The sequence below is a fragment of the Salvelinus namaycush genome, chromosome 13 (genome assembly GCF_016432855.1).
Source record: "Salvelinus namaycush isolate Seneca chromosome 13, SaNama_1.0, whole genome shotgun sequence".
Lineage (NCBI taxonomy): Eukaryota > Metazoa > Chordata > Actinopteri > Salmoniformes > Salmonidae > Salvelinus > Salvelinus namaycush.
The window spans coordinates 5769389-5776124 of NC_052319.1; positions in this window are offsets into that span (position 1 = coordinate 5769389).

Genomic DNA, 6736 nt, shown 5'->3' on the forward strand with positions numbered 1-6736 from the left:
AAAATTAAATGGTCATTGAGCGGAGAGCAGACCAAGCCGTAACAGTTTGAACCCGATGCATGGCACAATACTTGGCCGTGTCATCAAACAGTTCCATGGTTAGTGCAGGGAATAGACAAGGTTATAGCCTACTATTGTACACTATTCTCCCTAATATAAGGCTATGTACACTAATCTTCCAACGTTACCATGGGTTGAAGAACTGAATGTGGCAATTTTAAGAATGAATCAATCCACCGTTTTCTGACTTTTGTGTGTAAAGGCTCTCCAGACCTGTTTTTTATGATTCATAAATACTTTCCTAAACCTAAATCATCTACAAGATCACAGTATTTTTTTAAATCTACCAATTGGTGCTGGAACAGAGACGAGTATGAATATATTCGGGATCAATCATACTTTCATTGATCCCGAATATTCTGAACCCGTTCTCTCAAAATATTCTAGTCTTTGGACAAAATTCGAACTAAAAGGTGCACCGTATTTAAAGGGAACGCTTCAGGGAGTGAACGTTATTTATAATACGGGTTACATGGAGGAAATTGGACCTCTGAAATGCAAATGCACGGCCCTCCCTTCAGCAAAATATATTTTATCTGAACCCTCCCTGAACGCTTGAAAAAAGAGAACATGCCTACCGTTTAGCCTCACTTCTTGGGCAGACCAGCCTTAGATATGCAGTTTTGTTCTTCGTCCTGTAAGCATTAGACGGCAACACAGGAATTTTGATGGCACACAGGGCTGCATCCAAGAAGGTTGTGGGTTTGCAGACCATGCATTTCTACATCATTTAACATATCAGCAGAACCTGTAACACCACACAAATGTTCAAAATGACAGGTTAAGAATGGACTATAGGCCTTATGTGTTCATCTTATATTTCTTTAATGCCAAATCAGTTTGTCTTGTTTGCAACCAAACTGTCCTTGTTTACAAATAATTTCATCTGAGACGTCATTAGAAATTTGAGCATGGTACATTCTAAAGTTAGGCCTACCTTTCCACCCCAGACAGAGTAGGCCTACCAACGCAGAACAATGTCAGCTTTAACTTCTGGCTACTCTTCTGTTGCTTAACCCAATGAGAGAAGGTCACAAGTGTTTACCTTAAAGCTGTCTGGGTTTAAACAGGTTGTGTTTTCCTGGCATCCACCAAACCCAGATTTGTCTGTCGGACTGCCAGATGGTGTAATAATTAATCACTCCAGAGAAAGCGTTTCTGCTGCTCCAGAGTCCACTGGCGGCAAATTTTACACCACTCCAGCAGATGCTTGGCATTGCGCATGGTGATCTTAGGCTTGTGTGCGGCTGCTCGGCTATGGAAACCCATTTCATTAAGTTTGGAACTAGTGAATGTTGCAACCGAGGATAAACGATTTTTACGCACTATGCATTTCAGCACTCGGCAGTCCCGTTCTGTGAGCTTGTGTGGTCTACCACTTCAGTGCTGAGCCGTTGTTGCTCCTAGATGTTTCCACTTCACAATAACAGAAAGCACTTACAGTTGACCGGGGCAGCTCTAGCAGGGCAGAAGTTTGACAAACTGGCTTGTTGGAAGGCTGACATCCTATGATGGTGCCACGTTGAATGTCACTGAGCTCTTCAGTAAGGCCATTCTACTGCCATTGTTTCTCTATGGAGATTGCATGGCTGTGTGCTTGATTTTATACACCTGTCCGCAATGTATGTGGCTGAAATAGCCAAATACACTAATTTGAAGGGGTATCCAAATACTTTGTATATTGTATATCTCCATATGCATCCAAGTCACGTCTTTCCTGGGTATTTTACAGCTTGTTTCTAACATAAAGCATTGCAGACCAAAGTGCTGTAAGAGATCACATTCTATAATTAGATCCGTTTTATTTTCTAAACAATCTTAAGCTAACTTGGGTAGGCTTATGCTTTCTGCCATTTTCTTTATTGCCATTGGAATACCCTCTCATACCCCCTCAATTCGAGTCTTGGTTTTAACTTAACAGCTCTTCACTGACATGGAGGTAGGCTATTTAACCCTTCGCCGTGTACTATCACATATCTGTGATCATTGTAGAGTTGTTCCTGCAGTGTACTAACGCAAATATGGGATTAGAATAATAATGGAAAAATTGATGTAGTAAATGTATCACTAGCCACTTTAAACAATGGCACTTTATATAATGTTTACATACCCTACATTACTCAGCTCATATGTATATACTGTACACTATACCATCAACTGCATCTTGCCTATGCCGTCCTTGTTCTCTAACGCAGTCTTATGAGAGGGCAATGTGAATCCATGAGTGATTGGAGAGGAAATTACTTAAGTGAAAGAAGTTAAGATTTAAAACTTGAATGATAGAGCAGACTGATGAAATTAAGCTATATGTTTATTAATAATGAAATAAAATGTAAATATAAATGTTGCATGTTGCGTTAATATTTTTGTTCAGTATATATTCCACAGACCCTAGTGAGTAATCCCAATCCCACTTTTACTTCTGCACAAATAATTGTTTTTCTTGTACAGCTACTGTATATTTGTACCATATAGTGTCCAGGCACCCCATTTTAAGCTGTTTGACCACAGTAAAAGGTCAGCAACACTCTGTATTATTCAAAGCCCCATGAAATGAAACCATCTATACATTCTACGGACCCTACTGAGTATTCCCTACAATACTTTTACTGCGGCACCCAGAATAGTTTTTGGTGGGGTAATTGAAGTTGAAGATTCCTGGTGTTTGTGACGCCTGTCGTTTGGTGCGACGCAGACCCGGCTGAGAGCGTGGTGAAACAGAGGTGACACAGTCTTTCTTTACCTGACAAAGTAAGGTTAGGACATATGAGTTATGCTATTAGAGCTTTGTGCCGAATCCACTGCAGTGTTATAGGTCACATTTATGGGCATGTCACAGCAGAGTGTCGGAGGGAGATTGCAAGATGCGGGAAGTGTGCAGGAGGACATGGGACAGAGGAATGTGTAGTTTTGGTGGGAAAAGTGTGTCAACTGTAGGGGTGCCTATGTTGCTGGGGATTGGCGGTGTCCGGTGTGAGAGAGGGAGGTTAAGGTGGCCAGGGTCAGAGTAGTGCAGAAGGTGTCGTATGCTGAGGATGTGAAGAAAGTAGAGGAGAGTGGATCAAGGGTGAGGGATTCTGAGAGGATCCTTCTGAATAGTAGATCTGTGCCAGAACAGAGGGATAGGCCAATGAGTGATATATGTTTCAGTAAGGTTGGCTTCTTGGCATTCATAGCCATGGTTGGGTAGGTTACTTTCTAAATTTAATCCGATACTAGTTATCTGTCCAAAATTGTTCTTGGGTTACCCAAACTCAGTAATGTAATCTGATTCAATTCTGTTACTTATACAGTAGATTACTTTCCCAACTTCTTTGGGCTGCAAGCCCGAAGTCGGGCACAATATGACAACAGCCGCGAAATGTGCAGGGCGCGAAATTCAAAATATATTTTTTAGAAATATTTAACTTTCACACATTAACAAGTCCAATACAGCAAATTAAAGATAAACATCTTGTGAATCCAGCCAACATGTCCGATTTTTAAAATGTTTTACAGCGAAAACACCACGTATATTTATGTTAGCTCACCACCAAATACAAAAAAGCACAGACATTTTTCACAGCACAGGTGGCTTGCACAAAACCAACCAAACTAACCAAGAACCAACCAAACTAACCAAGAAACAACTTCATCAGATGACAGTCTTATAACATGTTATACAATAAATCTATGTTTTGTTCGAAAAATGTGCATATTTGAGGTATAAATCATAGTTTTACATTGCAGCTACAATCGGAAATAGCACCGAAGCAGCTAGAACAACTACAGAGACCAAATTGAAATACCTAAATACTCATCATAAAACATTTATGAAAAATACATGGTGTACAGCAAATGAAAGACAAACATCTTGTGAATCCAGCCAATATTTCCGATTCTTTAAGTGTTTTACAGCAAACACAATATAGCATTATATTAGCTTACTACAATAGCCAACCACACAACAGCATTGATTCAAGGCAACAGTAGCGATAGCGACAAAACCAGCAAAAGATATTAATTATTTCACTAACCTTCATAAACTTCATCAGATGACAGTCCTATAACATCATATTACACAATACATATATGGTTTGTTCGAAAATGTGCATATTTAGAGCTGAAATCCGTGGTTATACATTGTGAAAACTTAGCAAATATTTTCCAGAATCTCCGGATATATTTCTGACACTCACCTATTCTGACCAAATAACTAATCATAAACGTTACTAAAAAATACTTGTTGTACAGCAAATTATAGATACACTAGTTCTTAATGCAATCGCCGTGTTAGAATTCTAAAAATAACTTTAGTACGACATGCAGCTTACGTTATAGCGAGACAGCGCCAAAGATCAAGGCGGAAAACGCAACAACACATTTTCGACAGAAATAGGAAATAACATCATAAATGGGTCCTACTTTTGTTGAGCTTCCATCAGAATCTTGTATAAGTGGTCCTTTGTCCAGAACAATCGTTGTTTGGATTTAGAATGTCCTTTTTCCCTCTCGAATTTGCAAGCAAAACTTGCCAAGTGGCGCGAAGCTGTCCATCGTCAACAAACGCAGAGAACGGAACACGCCAAAACTCCCGAAAAAAATTCAATAATCTGATTAAACTATATTGAAAAAACATACTTTACGATGATATTGTCACATTTATCAAATAAAATCAAAGCCGGAGATATTAGCCGTCTATAACAAAAGCTTTTCAGAAGCCAATGCGGAAGTCCTTTCCGCGTCTTCCTGAACAAAGGAAATTGGGGTCCTGTCATTCCAAGCTCTCTCTTTTGACCATAGAAATATATATACACTCCATTTCACCTCTCACAGCCTATTGACATCTAGTGGAAGGCGTATGAAGTGCATGTATACTAATAGATTTCAAGCAAATGATTAGGGAGGCCCTGGAACAGAGCCTCGATTTCAGATTTTTCACTTTCTGACAGGAAGTTTGCTGCAAAATGAGTTCTGTTTTACTCACAGATATAATTCAAACGGTTTTAGAAACTTGAGAGTGTTTTCTATCCAATAGTAATAATAATATGCATATTGTACGAGCAAGAATTGAGTACGAGGCTGTTTGAAATGGGCACCTTTTATCCAAGCTACTCAATACTGCCCCTGCAGCCATAAGAAGTGTTAAGAGGCGCAGAATAAATCAATGTTAAAGTTTACATAGCTGGCCATATATGGATGTTAAATTTAACTTTACGGGTTGGTTCTGTAGGCTTCTTCTAACCCATCGCTTTCTACTACATATAATAATACGATGAAACTATATATTTACATTAAAAACCAAAGTCTATCAGAATTCCAGTCATTCCAATACATGTTATACCCCTTGACCTTCAAGAATAGGACTTGGAAATATGGAAGAATAGATTATTCAAATTGTTTTACCTGAGCATGACCTCAAAACTAAGGACTTATTAGCCAGCCCTACTCTGTTGTTTATGATTTTGTTGTCATGGAGGACTGGTTGGGCTCATTGATTCGAGTTGAAAAATAAATGCTGTGCTCATGGAATGGCATGCTTTGAGCACTACTGAAAAGTTCAATTTACATATGAAAAATGAATGCCATTTGCTATAGGCCTATTGTTTACCATTTGGTTGGTGACACTTGGATATCTTGATAATATGCAGCTGTTTAAAGGGCAAATCCACAGATGAAACAATAACAAAATGGTAGTCTGCCTCAGTTTTGGTAAAAAGCTGAGGGATGGGCCTGGAGAAATGTAACCACTCTCAGATTAATAGACAGCTATGGATGCAAGAGTTAACCATCCATTATATAAAACATATTGTTTTAGCCATGTTATGAGGCTATACAGTGTTTCTTCACATTTACAATGTTTACAAACATTGGAGTAAAACAAGCTTATATTTTGGGTTATCATGGAATGTGACAGTAGAACTAAGCTCATTTATAATTTATATTCTTCAAGAATCAATGGATATATATATATATATATAATTTATTAGTCCAAAAATGGATGTAGCAACTACAGATTGCCCCTTTAAGTCTATCAAAAGTGTGCAAGTTTGAGCATGTGTCCATTAGGCCTATGGATATATATTTTTATCAGCATGAATTAGATTGAGCAATAAAAGCCCCACTTTTACTCCATAGGCTTGGATTCCGCACTATGCAGCTGTTGCAAGAGCGCATATTTCACTGGCTTTCCACTGGTTTCAAAAACAAGAATTGGTAGGCTGCATGAATTCAACCATTATTGCGTTCAAATACAGATGTAGATTTGAGAACAGCCATCCACAACAACCACAATCCGTAAGGCGCAAATAAACGAGAGAGCAGCAGTGTGATTCACATCAATGCGCTATGTAGATAGCAATAATACATGATATCCGTATCGCCGTAGACTACACCACTGCTGTCATCCGTACCTCCAAGCGTTTATTCAAGTTGTATAATCTTTGGATGACGACAGTAGTCGCATCCAAAGGTTTTAATGAGTATAGGGTTAGTTGGTAGGGTAATTAAAAAATATATATTTAATTTCCCGGTTCCCCTTTACACAACGTGTAATGGATCTATACTATAGTTCAGTTGGGAGCGGTAAGGCAACCTTTTGGATGCCAACCGCCGATAAACCCCACCGAAGAAGAATAAGACACTCTCATTGACCCCCATTCAAAAACGTATTGCTTGGTGGCGAAACAACGCCACC